The sequence below is a fragment of the Rhipicephalus sanguineus genome, chromosome 3, assembly GCF_013339695.2.
Source record: "Rhipicephalus sanguineus isolate Rsan-2018 chromosome 3, BIME_Rsan_1.4, whole genome shotgun sequence".
In the NCBI taxonomy this organism is placed as follows: Eukaryota; Metazoa; Arthropoda; class Arachnida; order Ixodida; family Ixodidae; genus Rhipicephalus; species Rhipicephalus sanguineus.
Genome location: NC_051178.1, coordinates 161,035,440 through 161,053,532, shown reverse-complemented (window position 1 = coordinate 161,053,532; position 18,093 = coordinate 161,035,440). Strand labels below are relative to the sequence as shown.

Genomic DNA, 18,093 nt, shown 5'->3' with positions numbered 1-18,093 from the left:
ACCTGTCGTCTTGCAGTATTCAACAAGCTGTCTTAAAATGCGCTCCATGGGTGGCTTTAGCAACATTTCCACTTTGTGTTCTTTGAACGTCTTTGGCATTTTCCTGCCCAATTCGCCGATGTAAGTGGTGTCATGAACCCCACAACGTACTCTGTAGAATACCCTGCTCTAATCATCCGCAGGTGTGCGGTCTTTGGGCTTCGTGAACACATGTCCTAAGGACAAGGTATACACAAACACCGCCAAAGATTAGAGCGGGATCATCTACGAAGTACAATGTGGGGATTGCGACACAACTTGCATAGGCGAAATGGGTTGAAGAAGGTAATCGAAGGTTAAAGAACACAAAGAGGATGTTGCGAAAACCACCCATGCAACATGTTCTAAGACGGAGCTTGTTGAACGCTGCTGAATGACAAGGCATAACTTTGACCTAATCAATTCGACGATGCTACCTCGTGTACAAAGGTCGGAGGAAAAGAAAAATCTTGGAATCATGGTTCATTCATCACGGCGCATTGGCTTGCAACAACAACAGCAGCCCTCTACGAGATGTTTACAAGGAAATGTGCGACTAATAGACTGGTCAAACTCCGCTTATATTTGGCAGCGTATACTGAGAATGTCGCCTGCATAGATGGCAAAACTTTCATGTCATTTTGTTAATAATTGTTGTGTTAAGTCAAAGTAAACATTTTACAATCAAGCTACACATCCCGAGCTGGTAGATGTGGGGGTAGCATGCCATGTGTAGATGCACTGTACTGTGTGAACTTGCTGATGACGGAAGCATACCTGCTGCTTCATGCCAAATAAACAGTGAAGTACACTACTACATGCTTCTTTAAATGCCACTTTGGCAGATGTATTCAGGAACATATTTGTCAAAAGTGTTGCAAGCCTGCTTATGAAATTGTGTGCACGGCCCATGGACAGCTCCACTTCGCTCCTTTCTGTACGTCTGAAAAGGAAGTGAAAGGAAACACCTAGAGCAACAGCAATGTTCAGAATTTATACACATTTAAACATTGCCATGGTGCATGTGCACATGGCCTCCCTTAGCATCACTGTTTCAGAAATCAAAAAAGCAGAAACGGTATTTTGCAGATATTTCTGGACTCGTTCTAATTATATGAAGAACAAGCAGCATGATTTCACGAAGACTTATTGCTATAGTACACAAGAACTCAGGGTTAAACACACTACGTTCTAACTGCAAGAGTATTTATTTACGTGCATTACCAATTCTATTCAATTATTGTCATGATGTTGAAGCAAAAGTCTTAACAGTTACAATTTTCGTACTTAATGCTGCCGAGAAAGCCGAGAGTTATGTGGGTGAAGAAATGAAGAATTGCGCATGTATAAAATGGAATCGGCTCGCACAAGACGATGCAAATTGTAGACCACTGCGAAGGGCTACTGCTGCAGTGCACATATAATAAGGCTGAAGATGACAAAGATTAAAGCGTAAACGTAAAGGATGAGAATTAAATTGAGAAGCAAGGCTTGCTGTCAATAGCTCTTGAATTCTATCAGAAAACAACATGACAGTTGTATATCCTGTACATCTTAACGCGACAAAAGTTGAGCTGAAGATGGCGGCTTGAATAAATGTCAAACCATTGAACAAAGCGTGTTGTTGGAGCCAATGTTTCAACAAATTGATGTGTCTAAGTTGTTGCAGCAACCTTGATGCAATTCGTTGCCCCTCTAAAGAGGAGTCCTCTTGTTGAATCACTAGCTCCAACAACATTCGTTGTTCAACAATTATTTCATGAGCTGCACATCTCGTTACATTCATTACAAACCTCTACTGTACCAAATGCTACTATGGCAATGATAGTGGGTGCAATACTTAAGCTGCAGTGTCATAAGCAGGTGACCGGCTATTCAACTCTTTAAATATACCAGATCCATAAAGACTGCAAACCATGAGGCAAGCACAACACAAAGAACAAGCGTAAGGAAATTGAAAGAGGTTAACTTTAATAAACGAGGTATGGAATTAGTCATCCCCATTTTAAGTATAAAAGGTGGTTTTTTAACGAACTCCTTTGCTGTTGAAAAAGATCATGCTGCTAAAAAGATCATACCTGTGGTCAAGTGCTAATTTCCAGGACGAAATTTCGTGATGCTGAGAGCATGCATTAAACTTTATGCACGATAAGCGTTAGGTGCAAAGTCAGAGAGGTGGAGATGATTTAATGGATAGCAAATACTAAAAATGAAAAGCTCTGAGTAACTATCGCAAGAATAAGGACGAAGTAAGGAGGGAAGCATATGATAAGCTAGTGCAATGTCTGAAGCGAGTTAATCTTGTCTTAGAATATGCAGTCATAAAGTGAGATCCAGTAAGTAGGCGTCACATGCACTGATTGTGAGAGAGATATGGAAATGACGGACCACCTTTTAAATAAATGTAAAATGTCCACCCATGTACGTGTTGGGAACTAGCTCTCATGAAGCCCTAGGCTTAGAGAAAGCTTGATAAAGATGAACACATCCACAAGAGAAATCAGTAAAAGACAGATGGAGGATTGGTAGTGGAAAAGCAGCGAGAACAGCCAAAAACAAACTTGCAGGGTCTTTTGTACAATGCCGAAAAATAAGCTACCTATTATAAGTTTTTTTTTAAGGAAAGAAATTTAATTCAGGTAGGAAAGGCATTAAGCCAATTCAAAAATTGAGCTTGGCCACTTGCATGTCAATGCTTCGCTTTAAAGGGAACACACATAGCATCCATCCATCTACAGATGTGAAACTGCGTCATGCAAGATAACTTATACAAAGTTATTGCTTTGAGCAATTAGAGCAAAATATTTCAGGATAGCACCTAACTGGGCTGGTTAGTACATGATTACAACGGGAACAAACAGCGCTGGGCACGGGACGGAAAAAAAAGGTAGACGAAGGCGACAGCACCCTCGTCTATTGTTCTTTCTTCGTCCCGTGTCCAGCGCTGTTTGTTCCCGTTTTAATGCAGAATATCTCTTTCTTTAATCTGAAGGTGGCAGTGTTTCATGGCTAAAATAGTTTACTAATTTGCATTTCAAGTTACATTTTTTCAGCCATAAGGAAACACTGCAAAATGCTGAAGTTCTAATGTTAACATTTATCAGAAGAAAGACTAATTCTTTCGTATGGAATACCGAAGGTTGATTTCCAAAGTTCATTGCCTTTGTATTTTGTGCTGTTCCCTTATCATTTTCCTTAAGACGGTTGTATAGATGTTCTTGGTTTATCTTGTGTTTTGTATATGTTATGCTCCTGTTTTTGCTTAGCAAGATCATTTTATGTGCAACTTATCACTGTAGCCCACTTTGCAATACTGCTTACTGGTGTCAGCAGTATTGTCAAGTAATAAATAAATAAGTAAATAGATATCCACTTTGTCATAAAACTACTATAAAAACAAAATAATCAGAAACGTTCCACCCAAACTGTTACAGTCGGAAAAAATAGCTTTTGACCCATATTGCAGCTTAGCTTTTGCTATGTAGCATTCCAAACAGAAATGTCGCCAAGACATTATTGTGTGGTATACTTTGCTGGCAATTTATATTCCATTTAAAAAAATATATATACTGCTTGGTTGTAAGCAAGGAAAAATTTACTGAAGTGAATAATCCCTAGCCTGCACAGAGTCTCGTTCCTTGACCTTCGCTGCACAGCACATTGGCACAGGATTCACGCGGGTGCCCCTGTGCTCATATAGTGCAAGTCTAAATGTTGCAGATTTAAGCAATACTTCTGTCTGAAATACCATGCAAGAACAATGATGTGCTGTGCAGTGAAGGCAAAGCTCCAAGAAACTTCCCACAGCCTTGTTATTTTTCATTTGAAAAAATTATTTTTCGTTGAAGATAATATTACACCTTAAAAACTTTGTCTAAATTATCGCACGAGGAAAGCACACTATGATGTGTAGGCAACATTTTAGCTGGGATTGCTACACAGTGAAAGAGAGCCCGCAATATGGGTTCAAACACTACTTCTTCCAAGTGCCAATTTGAAGACATTTTGCTTCTTTTTGCCAGCAGCATTTTCAACCCTTGGTATATGCACTGAACGCATACTGTGAATATATTTCACATGAAACATTCAGTCTTTTTTACAATATACTTAAAAATGGTGCATTTTGCAATGTTCACTCACGACTGCAAATAGCATAAATTGAAATCAAATAAATTCGACTATCATAGTCATGAAAGATTGGTGACTATGTTAAAGAAACAAATGCTTTGTAGTAATAGCTCGACGCAATAACCATGTGTCAATTAATTTGCCTGACACAGCTTCATTTCTGCATGCAAAGTTTGAAAGGTCTTTGCTGCATCATGCAATTCTTTCCCCAAAAATAACGCTTGAATGACTACTTCCCACACTGAAACATAACAGCACCAGTTTTACAAAATATTGGAAATGGTCAAAAACGACCTGGCACACTGGCGTGAAATGACCCAAATAGGTACTAAAATAAAACAGTGTGCACTGTCAGACACTAAAATGAAGCACTAATCTGCTTGTATTGCTAAATTACTTCAAAACCCTGCTCTGAATAACTGCCCACAAGAAGTTGATTGCGAAAAATTTACTTTAACCTCTGACCTATTTTTATCTATCTCTAGTATAATGACTCCTAACCTTCGGCACACACACAAAGGCACAAAGCATTTCATATGGTTCAATGCCTTCGAACAGTACGGAAGGTCATATGTTAAGAAATAGCGTAAAATCTGGACTAATTTTAACCAGCTATGTTTTTATAACATGCAAACATCGAGAAATACACAATAATTTAGTAACTCGCCCCCTCTAAAAGTGTTGCTGTCACAGCTCCAAATTCCATTCACGAGCTATACTGGCTAAAATATTAAAACACAGCTGCATTTCCATCTCAATGGTGGATGCACACAAGCCTACACGAACAGGCATGCACTTTAGATGGACTTCACAAGCCAGATATCCGGTAATCCTGCCGTTGGAGAACGTTACCAAGTGTATGAGCTGGACTACTACATAAGCTAAAATGGATGCTTGTGTCTATTGGTATGACAGAGCGTAAACAAAGCAGTGCAGAAGACTGAGCACACGAGCACAGCACTGTTTGTGTCTTCCTTTTTCTTGTGCTCCGTCTATTGCGTTTTTTACACTAATGCATTAATTGTGGAACAACTAGCTGCCGCAATTTGGTCATCTAGGTCGAACTTTTGGGCCTTGTACCAGACTAAAGGGCTCTGTTGTGAAAGCAACAGGGTGTAACAATATTGCACTACAAATCAGGGAATACAAAGCATCGATAAGAATGTTCAGCCAAAATAAAAGGCTTCAGCAAAATGTTTAAGACACATACTCACAGGTTAATGCTCATTCACAGCTTCTACGGCAGCCCCATGATCTGTGTGCGTCCATCTGTGCGTGCCTTCCTTCCGCCTTTGGGCAAGTTCGTGTAGAATGTCTGCCAGGAAAACAAAAACATCAGAAACAAGTCGACTTTTTTTTAGCATGCCTCACATAACCCAAATGAACTTTTCTCTCCCCATGAGGTAGCTGTTTAGAAAGCATCCAAACAGCCTCTGCTTTGTCTATGTATAGCTCATAACCAATGGGTAGCATCCAACACGACACCTGGTCATTGTCAAAGCATACGAGACAAGAAACTGAGACAAGTATAAGCAAAGAGCAAACGGCTATATTTCGCCATTATATTGTTTTCTAATCCAGCCCGATGCATTCATCGCTTAAATTTAATTTACACTGCTATATTGGTGTTCGCCCTAAACTTACTTTCCAAATAACTCACTAGATAACCTATTTCTCTTACGCACTATATGAATACATGTTAAAAAGATGGGGCATGCAAACATGGACACAAGAGAGTCAAGACACCTAAAACGCTGAGATCACTAACTGGAGGCTCATCACCTAATCTACCTTTACATTGTTGAGAGCATAAATGCACGCCAAAATTCAATGAATGCAGTTTTGTACAAGCACATGAATGAAGAAATGCGTCCAATTGTCGAGGCCTGGCATATCGATAATGGCAGTGCACAAGAGAGCCAACCGTCGATTAACTAGCATAAAGAAGAAATCAAATGCTTGAGCAGTTATCTCTCACGTAGACTATCGCACGTGCCAGATTGATAGGTATCGCCTCTTGCCTGGGCATGCACAGATAAGTTTCTGTGTCTACTTTATTTTGTGGCACTGTCCACCTTTCCAGTTGGCGTTAGTGGTGTCTTGGTTTCTCTCTTGTGTCCATGTTTGCATGCCCTGCCTTTTTAACATGAATACCTACCAACCAGCTCAGCTGTCTGTTATACTAAATATGTATACAATCTAGAATTACCACTCTGTCCACTTGCTGATGTAATAATAACAATGGGGTTCTGTATGTAAACGTGAAATTAAAAGCACAGGAACCTCTAGGATTTGCACCTCCACCGAAAGTGCAACCACTCCATCAAGGATCGAACCCGCACAGTTCAGATCAGCAGCTGACCATTATAACCACTACTGTATTGCAGCGGGGGATGTTCACTTGGTAATGTAGGTTAATGTTAAGGATTATGGAAAGAGCTGTAGGTTGAAGAAAGACATGCAATTAAGCAAGGAGCTGCAGACATTATGCAGTTTAGATATTTCTGTAATCCAAAGGGCTGGTGCTCAGGGCATGCACCTAAGGAACTCCTGTTCAGCGTCTCTTTTCGAACCAAAGCTTAGCAGAATTGATGTTCCTGTCTAGATATGCCCCTGAAAACCACAGTTAAATAGCTGCAAAGTAAACACTAGAAGACAGAAAAAATCCATCACTTGTATGATATTAAACACATCAAGATGCAAATACACCAAACACCCTGGACTGTGAAACGCATTGATTGAAAAGATATCAGTTAAACAAAGCAGCATAGCAATGAACTTCCATGTAGCTGCCACACGGCAAAAAGCAGGTGGCTCTGGTGCCATGAAAAATCTATAATAACACTTGTTGAATATAGCAGGATGTTTTGTATGATAAATTATTTATTAATAAAAAGTGTTATGCTTATTTCCCGTCATGTGGTAGCGTATGCGAAATAAACACGGACGGCAGCGAAGCGCCTCTTGTGAAGGACGCTACTACTTTATCCGATGAACAGGCCTCTTCCGCGTAGCTATCGGCCTGTGAGCAACATGTTCCCGAGGTTACCGGTCGAAATGTTTCTTTTCTTTTTTCAAATGTACGCAGTGTAATGAACAAGCGAACTGACCTCTCCTCCCTTATCGACACGTGTAATGCTGATATAGCAGCGCTCACCGAAACGTGGCTTTCCCCAAGTATTACTAACGACGAAATACTTGAATGTAACGTGGCCTTCAACATCTATCGTTGTGATCGCGATAATAGACAGGGAGGAGGTGTTTTAATCGCCGTTTCAGATCACTTGCACTCATACGTTGTACCTACCACGTGTTCCTTAGAGCTTATTTGTGTGTGCGTACGCATCAACCACCGTAACATTATTTTTTGCTGCTGCTACCGACCGCCTGTTTTTTCTTCCTCGTTTTGCACTGATTTGCATGACACATTGTCTTATGTTATTGCCCGATTCCCATACGCGCCTTTATTTTTGTTGGGTGATTTCAACTTTCCAAGCATTAAGTGGTCTTCCACAGGTGCTCTCCAAAGCAACTTATCCCGTGAATCCTCAGAATTCGTAAAGCTGTGCCATGACTTTCATCTTTCACAAGTTATCACCGAACCAACCAGAACAACTTCGACATGCGCAAATACACTCGACCTCGTCTTAACCACTTTCCCCGATATGGTTCATGAACTATGCTTTTTACCTGGTTTAAGCGATCATTCTTTCGTATACTTTACCATTCACGGTAAAGTTAAACACCCTGTTCGCCAACCGAAGCTTATTAGAAATTACAACAGGGCAGATTTTGCGGCAATTAACCGCGAACTTAGTGTGTTCCTTGACGACTACATGCTAAAATTTGAAGAACGGTCTGTTGAAACCAACTGGAATATTTTTAAAGATAAAGTTGCAAGTCTGGTTGACAGGTACATCCCACTGCGTGCTATTTCAGGTAAACATCGGTCCCCTTGGTTTACTTCTTTGTTAAATCGCCTGTTAAATAGGAAGAAGCGCGCGTTTAAAAAAGCCAAACAGAGTAATGAATCTAGTTGATGGAGCGCTTATCGTGAATGTACTACGCAGTATAAGGAGGCAGTCGAGAAAACCAAGGAAACGTTTTATAAAAACACACTTCCCTCGTTACTTGTAACGAACGCGAAAAAGTTTTGGAACGTCGTAGGTGGTCATAAACAGAATATAATATCTTTAAGTGACAGCAACGGCGTACCAATTCCGAGTTCTGAGTGTTGTTCTGTGCTCAATCATGTATTTTCTAAATCCTTTCTATCATCAGCTGTGTCTTTTCCCTGTATTACTGAACATAACTTCCCCGTTATGGATCCTGTTGTTATTGATTTTGATGGTGTACAGAAGCTAATTCGTGGCCTGAACCTGTCTTCGTCTTGCGGAGTGGACGGCATCACTCCAAAGTTTTTGAAAAGTACGGATGTTTATTCTTCAATATTTTTGTCAAAACTGTTTTCCCAGTCCTTAGAATCCTGTTCTTTACCACGTGACTGGAAGGTGGGCAAGGTGGTACCATTATTTAAATCTGGTGATGCACAGTCCCCTTTGAATTACCGACCAATATCCCTCACCAGTGTACCTTGTAAGCTTTTAGAACACATAATTTATTCTCATCTCGTAACCTTTCTAGATACAAATTCATTCTTCTCTCCCAATCAACATGGCTTCCGTAAACATTTTTCATGTGAAACACAACTGGTCTCGTTTACACATGACCTTTTTGCGGCATTGGACAGCGGACTAATCATTGATTGTATATTCTTGGACTTCTCTAAAGCTTTTGATCTTGTTTCTCACCAGTTACTCTGTTTTAAGCTAAGTAAATTAAACATTGACCGCAATATATTAAGATGGATCGAATACTTTCTCGCTAACCGAACTCAGTTTGTCACCACCAACAATAACAATTCACAAGAGTCTCCTGTCACTTCTGGTGTGCCACAGGGGTCAGTTTTGGGCCCTCTTCTCTTTCTTGTTTACATCAATGACCTGCCTAATAATATTCTATCATCAATTAAATTATTTGCTGATGACTGTGTTATTTATAGAAATGCTTGCACTAATACTGACGCTAATTTCCTGCAACAAGATCTTAATGAAGTTTCTTCCTGGTGCACTAGATGGAACATGCGACTTAACGCTAATAAATGCAAGGTAATGCGAGTTTCTCGCACCTCTAGTTCTATTGATGTTCCCGAATACCTAATTAACGATAGTGTTTTAGAAAGTGTTTCATGCTACAAGTATCTTGGAGTAAAATTTACCTCTAATCTCTCATGGCACACTCATGTCACCCACGTAACTAACAATGCCAATCGCACTCTTGGCTACCTACGAAGACACTTTTCAAGGGTACCTTCAGCCCTTAAACTCATACTATATAAAACCCTTGTCCGTCCTAAGCTCGAGTATGCAAGCGCTGTATGGGATCCCGGCACTAACACACTAGTTGAAACCTTAGAATCCGTCCAAAATCGGAGTGCACGTTTCATCCTTTCAGACTATGCACGCATATCTAGTGTATCATCTATGAAAACAGTTTTGGGCCTTCCACTTCTTTGTTCGCGCAGGAAAGTGTCTCGTCTTGTTCTTTTTTATAAAATTTACCACAATCCACAACTAAAACAAGACCTTCTTTCCAAACCACACTACATGTCATATAGATGTGACCATCCCCACAAAGTACACATTCCTTTTTCACATACCAAGTTCTTTCACGATTCCTTTATTCCCACTACCTCGAATGAATGGAACCACCTACCCTCCTCTGTTGCGCAATTGACCGATGTCACTGCTTTTAAGGATGCTGTTGAATGCGATGTTTACTCTTAGCAGCATTTTTCTTTGTTCACTCTTATTTTTCCTATTACTATGTATAATCTTACCCACTCCCTTCTGTAACGCCTTCGGGCCCTGAAGGTACTGAAATAAATAAATAAATAAATAAATAAATAAATAAATAAATGTATAAATTACCACTCACAGAAGCTGACATGCTATTTTGAAAAATCAGCATTGCAAAAAATAAAGCAAGAAAACCACGTGACGTGTGAATTTACCATTCATAATTTAAGGCTAAAGGGCCCCTAAACAACCCCGGAGTCTAAAATTTGTGACAACTGCACGCTTGTACAACGTGAACATGTTGTCACATGAATTTTTTCATTAAGTGGTGTAATAATGAAGCCACAGGGGATAGAACGAACATTCCAGCTGGTTTCAGTTTCTCGCTCAGCCTGACCGTCCTGAAGAGGGGCTTCCTCGATGTGCCACTGTGCCAGAGCGGTGCGGTGAGGAAGCACAGTAAAAGCACTGGCGAGATAAACCAATTCGCAACTCTTGTGACAACCACAGATACTGCATCATCACAAAGCCAAAATGCCGTTTCGTATTGCAGAGGACTATTCAACAGTCAGCGTTACTTAATGTTGCTCATAGGCAACATTACACCACTTCGCTAGCAAAGAGGACTGGTCAAGCGCTGAAGAGGAGGTGCGGTTATTGTTTTTAGAAGTGGAGTGTCTGACATTCGGACAATGTGATTCCTGCGGCCCTCTGTACGAATTAGCGAGCTTGTTTGGGAGGTGTAAAAAAAGAAGTCGGAGCTTGCTGACTGGCCCTTTAAGAGAATGTAAATATACACTAGAAGGAAGTACACTTGTAGACATATTACTATAAGCTATAAAAAACAGGCAATTAACATGCTCAATCCATGCAGCAAGAGGGATGTCTCACACCTTTGCAAGAACTTTACTATGGTGGCTGCATGTTTGTGTAGGCCAGAAGCAGCAGGCACGTGGCTTCCATGAATTTGACCCGTTCGTTAAAGGGAAACTGCTGCTCACATCCTTGTAGCACTGCTTTTTGAAGATGCTTCCTGCGATAACAAAATGACCACAACACAATTATGTTCTGCAAATATCCACAGATGACCTACATTGCTGCCCTTTCTTAAATTCAGCTCTAGACTAAACACTGCAATAGCGGCATCCTCCTACATTACAGGGCATCATACTGCTTTCCTTGGCCTGTTTTTTAGTTCAATAATTGTTTTCACCCATAACAGAATGTAGCACTAGTAAAGATTCGGTTGGGGAGGGTGCAGTCGTAAAGTGTGTATGCAAAGTAAGAATATGAAAAAAAAACAATGGCATAATTTCACATGAGATATAACAATTATCATAATTCATGTAATGTCAGACACCAAGAAGTGTTTAATTGAGCAAGTTTTGACCTTAAGCTATCACAAAACAATGCCCTTTATGGAAAGTGGGATTTGCAGAGTGAACTCTGATGATGAAATTGGCTGCCTTTACTGGCTCTGTAGCTGCAAGTGCATTGCTAAAGCCGCTTGAATGCACTTAACAAGCCTGTGTAATGATATTGACAAATGTACAGAGAAGACAAACTCATTCGTTCTCACTTAGCTGCCATCACAGCAATACGTTGCTTCGTGTCAGGTTTCCTGGTATGCAGAATGCACGAACTTGGTGGCCGTGCCATACCACAATAAACATGATCGACATCTGCTCCAACTGCGTAAGTAGCTGGAAAGTGCTAAATTACACAATCAGCTGTACCATGCACACATAATGTAAATTCTAGCAGTGGCAACATTTCGCACCTCATAATAGCCTATGGGCATTGTACTCGTTGATGCTGCCAGCTGCATTCCCTGTTTTCATTCCTAGCATGCATAGCACATGCACACAAAGCACCCAATAACTGTGGGAAGCAGAGTAGATCGTCCGAGGTAATCAATAAAATTGATTGACAGGAATTCCACACATCACTCAAGCCTGTTGTTTAGCATAAGTGATGAGAATGTGCAGCCAAATGTACACAGCAAATTCAGTATTGGCCTTGAAGAATTGCAAGATAGGTTGAAGCTTTCCAGAAACAAATCGTATACAGTAAAGTCTGTCCCAGATACTGAAATCATGAAGTTATAAATTTTAAAGTGGGCCGCTATATTCTTCAAGCACCATGCACTGCATTTATGAAAACGCTAACATCCCTGTACAACAATGCGTGCTGCAAGAAGTCATAAACCTTAATATTTTTGGCACAATGCCATTTCCCAGTACCACGTTTTACAGAAAGGCAACATTTTCCTTTGCAAAACTAAGCCATGTTCCCAGGCAAAATGCACTGTCCATGGTGACAAACATGAAGTACGCTCTTCTATACTGCTTAGCTGGTTTACTGGAACTAAAAGCTAAGGTAACGCTGTCTTAATTGAACTGGCTAGCAAGAGCCTTCTCGCTGCTGTTTATGTGAAGTAATTTCACCTTGGTGGAACGTCACAAGTGGCACATAATAATGAGTGCGAAAACACAGTAACAGGTTGTGCAACGGCTACCAGGTATGCCCATTCGTGGAAACTGTGGGCTCTTCCCCTAAATGAACCAGTTGGAAATAACCCTTTTGCATGAATAAACTTAAGTTGGTTGCTGGCATACATAACATTGTTACTCTGCATTTCCATCTCATTTATCTAGCGCTCATTGTTTCCCTTCGACATGACTAGCTCAAAACAAGATTCTTCTTCATTAAATGGAACTTTGTACATTACCTTTACGTTGGCTACAGATGCTTATTTCTTCTGCCTGAATAAGCACCTCCTATAGCATACTTGCCTCAGCCACCTTCTGGACTGCATGGTCAGCACTCCACTGTTTGTCGAGGCACTGCTGTTTGCTACCTGCAGTACGTTGCAAAAAACTTCAGCATTCAAAAAAAAAAGGTTAAGAAAAGCCGAACCAGGTGTGCCAGCAGCACCTTGCCCTTTGAGGAGGGAGGAAGAGCTCTGATAAATGGCTAATTCAAGACAAGCGTCGTTCTTCACAAGCTATTATTATGCGATGAGAGGTGGGACTTCAATACACGGACGCACATATAGTGCTAAAAGCAATTGAAAATTCAGCTGAAAGTACGGCTTGTCAAATTAGGTGAACGTGCATAAAGGATAAAAATGGGGCAAACCAATTGAACAAAATACAATGTCATGCTGCAGAAATTGCATTTTTAGCAAATCTATGTTATCTATTGCTTGAAAGATGATAAGCAATGTCCAAGAATGCTAACCTAACGCTTTTGAGGGTCACGTTACATAATGACAAATAAAATGCACGCCTAAAGAAAACATCCCTAAATACACTATATTTCTCCCACTGTACCGATTCACGATTCACACGGTGGCTGATAATTATTCCTTCAGAGCTCGTGCGAACGAAATGGATGTTGAAGCTTCGGTTTCACGGCGTTACTCCAAGTAATTTGTCGAGAGACATGCATAAAACGCATGACAATGGTGAGCCTGACAAAAATGTTGTCTCCTTTCAGCAAATATTAGCGTAGAGCAGTGCGTGCAAGCGAGCTAATTACCAAAACTTTATAACACTACCGACTACGTTCTTGACAAATGTCATGCGCGAGCAGAATCCTCACAACTACAACCGCATACACTACCAACACGTTATGCGATTTTCTTCGGCGACAAGGCGTACTACAATAACAATAACTCATAATGTACGAAGCGTAACGTTCACTTACCTCTGGCAATAAAAATACGCTGGCAGCGTACACTGCTAGATGACCGCCGGTTTCCAATGGTGCGCCAAGCGAGGAATCGCCGAGCTACCGGCCGTACCCGAGCGTCAAAGCATTTTCCAGGGCGACAGAACGCGTCGTCGACAAAGGATTGCGGCGCTGCTACTCACTGACGTGCGGAAACATTTGAAGGTGTTCTTCAAAACTATGAATCGCGTCCGTCGGTCACACCGAACAAAGCAGTCGCAGAGATTGAAGTCGCACGGTCGGCATCTGGTGACTATTTGCCTGGTACCGCGTATAGTTGCGCTTACGTCAGTAACCACGAAATACAACACACAATACACACAATGCGAGGCAGCGCGTTAAAAGTCGACCGCACAAACAGAACTCGGCACGACGATCACACGAACGCAGAACTATACGGGCTAGGAAGGTCTCCTTAGTGTCGTGAGCGCGCCTGCCAGGTGGAAAGATTGCGCGATCCAGCGTGCAGACGGCGCTGCCGCTCGCTGGCGTGCTTTCGCGCGTGTGAGCCTGCGCTCTGTGGAGTTTCCCGTGAAGCCAAGCTTTTTGTTGCGGTATAAGCTCGTCGTGTAGGCCACACATGGCGCTGATAAATTGTAAAACGAAGAAAAGAAAACTCTGGAGACTATGCGGGCAGATTAGCTTCTTCTGAACGGCACATGCTGGCGTAGAGAACAAACATGTAGGAAATTCGGGGTTTCCGTTCTAGTTGATTAACATTCTTTTTCACGCAGTAATGTTTGAGTACAATGATTGAAATATTCATTGACAATTATAGCGGTTACATCAAGAACAAAAATAAAATGAACAGACGCAAAGACAGATATTTTCGCGCAGAATGTAAACAGTGAAAGGAAAAGATAGGTGCATATAAAAAAGAAAAATAATTAATTAAAAGTAAGAATCTGCGAACAGTCAAATGAAATTTATGTACACATGAGGGACCTCCCTTGATGTTTCACGCCCACTCTTGCAGGCATACTGGATCCGTAGAAGCTCTGAATGAGAATCGATGCCTTTTCATTGCACGAGTTCTTTTGCATAACGTCATGGAACAGGTTGTCTTTTTCTTTTTAGGCATGTTGCGTTGGAGAGGCTAGAAAGATTTGCAGTCGCACGCGAGCATGCACGAACCTCTCAAGACGCAGCTCGGAATGAAATTGCAACAACCACGAAAATTCCAGGGTCGGATCTAAGAGGAACAGGGTACCGGTGCCCTTACCCCCTCCCCCCTTTAATTTTCGACGACCGTAGCGGCAGCCGCTACGGGTCGCTGCGAGCGCCTGCACCCTAAAGCTTTACTGCACCCTAGAGTTACTGTAAATGTTACTTGTTACTTTTATGTGGCGGAGTTGCTCATCTGTTTTCAAAACGCCGCTAGCAATCGTGCACTGCAGAGAAGCTGATGCGCAGGCCGCCGCCGCTGCAGCGAACCGGTTTGTACTCCCGTGCCACAGTCCCGAAAGGAGGCTTTCATAAAGGGACGCTTTTCGCCAATACGAAGCAGCGCCGCATGTTCCTTGTGTCCTTGTCTATTAGGCACCGTGGAACGCCGCACAGAAGCCTTCGCGGTAGGGATGTCCGAAAAGCAAATTTATTTTAGGTTCGAAGCGAACAGTGATTACCTCGAATAATTTTGAATCGAATCGAATAGTATGCATCACACATTATATAAAAAAAAGTAGCATAAATATTGTCGAGGCCCAACTAACCTGCACAGCGTTTTTTTTTTAATTGGAACGAGGCATGTGCGACTGTCATTCTTTTTGCTGCAAGTAAACGCTACTAAACTAAGCGCTACGCTACTAAACGCTACGTTTAGTGGCGTTTAGTAGCATCAAATAGTAGCAGAATTTCAATTTCAGTAAGATGCAAGTTATAACCGATCAAATACGTCACACTATAAAGTTACTATACATATAACATATTATAACATATAAGCCCGTATAACAAGCTTTTAAACTTAAAAAATGATCAGGGGCGTAGCCAAGAAGAGGGTTGGGGGTTTCAACCCCCCCCCCCTCGAAATTTTTCAATTTTGCTTGCGCATATATTCACGCACACATACAAACACACGCACGAACATACATAAAGTATGGTTGAACCCCCCCCCCCTCCCCCCCGAAAAAGATTTCTGGTTACGGCCCTGAAAATGATTAATCTATGTCGGAGTAATATGTTAATTTAACCTTGAAGTGGGGCTTCGCGGCATTGCGCAATTTTGTTAGGTGCTTTCACGGCATTGCATTTTCAGGCTGCAGTGAAACCACCTTCACAGGTGGGTTACATGCCATCCAATATACGCCTATTCGTTCATTATGAATACTTTGAAATTTCGGAACCTTAAATTCGTGTCGAAGCGAATTCGAATACTATAATATTCCTTCGAACATTCCTAGTGCTCGAATATTCGCACATGCCTACTTCGCGGCAAACAGACGCAGACAGTCTGCCAGTATGTCAGGACGGCAGCAAAATATTGTCTACCCTCGTTGCTCGCGAGGGTAACATGCACAAAGCAACAAATTTAACCACTCTCGGTTGACGTGAAAAAAAGGTTAAAGATTTAAACCGCTTTCATAGAGAACAGTGGTAGTTGCACGCTCCCCAGGCCTTCTGTAAACGCATCGTGTCTGAAGAAAAAAAGATCACAGTTTCACCGCAAGCGCGAAGCAATGAATGCAAAGGCAACAAATTGTAATGTTATACGAAGGAAGGCTGGCAGCTAACTGTTTTGGATCCGATCTCGCGTAACTATACAAAACGTTGGTGTAAGAGAATACGGCCGCTCCGGGGAGAGGTGCGCTTTTCGCAGTCTCTTCGCGTTGAGAGCGCGCGTAAAAGAGTATACGAGCCGTTTGCTGATGCCTGCGAGATAGCGAGCGCGCAAGAGATCGTGAACGCGCTTTTAGGATCAAAGTTCGCAGTTGCTGCTCAAGCACCCCCCCCCCCCCCCTCGCATCCCTCCATGCTCATTCAAGACGGGCGGGGCGTTTCGTTTCTGCTTGAGCAGCATCGACGGCAGGTCTAACACGCGGGGTGATGTTATCGCATGCGCCCTCCGAGTGACGCAGATAGGCCAGCTCGTTTGATCTCTGCATCAGCCGCTATAGTCGCCGCTGCTCGCGAGCTTTTACTCACGGGTAGAACCTACGATGCGCGGTGGGATGTTATCAATTTGGACTTTATACTGAACATGACGGCGACGACAAAAACCCGTCGAGAGTGCCGATATAATTGCTATCGCAAGAAAAGTAGCCACGTGCAGGTCTTTGGTTGGAAAATAACTTAACAGCGCAGTCAACTTTAAGAATTTTCGACTTTAGGACTTTTAGGACTTTCTTTTTCTTTAGGACTCTAGAACACTCTCTCCCTAAATGAAAATAAAGCAATATGTCCGTTGGCAGTTACGAATATGTACTCCCTATTTCCATATAATGAGAGCCATCTGTAAGTTCTACGTAGATCTTGTTCGTGGATCTGAAGGAATCTAAAGGACAGTTTTTGCAGTGTAGAATATTTGATTGTCGCGCTGACTGCATGGCCTCGATTCATGCTGGTATCCTGATCTTTATTCTTTGCATTCGTCAGGTCAACGCAGCTGATGCCGCATTTTATTGACGCTCTCCCGTTTAAATTATCATTTTCTGATCTAGCCGTTCCTGGGTAGACATAAACTTTGAATCACTAGCGGCACATACCCGCATACCGCGGCCCGTGGTATACGGGTATATGTCCAATGTGACTAGGGGGAAGGGTTTCATGATGCACACGCCAGCATTTTACAGCGAAAGCTGTTATGAGATCATTTCACCGGCCGTTTTTGGTGCCGTAGTTGTCCGCCGCCGCCGCCGCCGGTGTCCGTAACCAGTATCGCTCGAAATAAGAAAAAAAAACTAAATAAGAAAAAAATTCCAGGATGGAACGAGGTTCGAACCTGGGCCCTCTGCGTGGGAGCCCAGTATTCAACCTCTGAGCCATGCCGGTGCTTGAAACTGCTTTGCAAAAAGGTCCTATACAGGCTTCATGTCGGGAAGGAACCGCATTAGCATATGCAATATAGCGTGGTAAAAGAGTAGAATAAGCACCAAGCGTCGCACAACGCGAATTCTGTAACCAGGCGTCACACAATGCGAATTGCGCAACGAGTAGGTCGTTGAATGCTTCCAACCCATTACAAAGAGCTCTGCCATAATTCTTCATCGTCATCACGCACATCATCAACAAAGTGCGCATAATGCCTTACATGCGTTTAGCAGGTACCACGGCTGTCCGTAAAATGACGAAAAATGGCACAGTGCCTACTGCCCTACTTCTCAAAAATTACAATGATTTATAGCGTAGTGGGTTCCTC

At 42.1% G+C, this 18,093-nt stretch overlaps 1 long non-coding RNA gene across 2 annotated transcripts; it reads right to left on the bottom strand.

Moving 5' to 3' along the window:
- Positions 1 to 610: 610 nt before the first annotated feature.
- On the bottom strand, positions 611 to 14,149 carry LOC125757688 (uncharacterized). Of its 2 annotated transcripts, none has more exons than XR_007415437.1 (5): positions 13,716 to 14,149; positions 12,736 to 12,864; positions 10,898 to 11,037; positions 5,361 to 5,461; positions 611 to 961 (listed from the first exon to the last, which is right to left on the bottom strand). It is a non-coding gene; the product is annotated as an uncharacterized LOC125757688 (long non-coding RNA). The 2 variants fall into 2 exon arrangements; XR_007415438.1 differs by having other exon boundaries at positions 12,736 to 12,884; positions 13,734 to 14,149.
- Between the last annotated feature and the right edge of the window lie 3,944 nt (positions 14,150 to 18,093).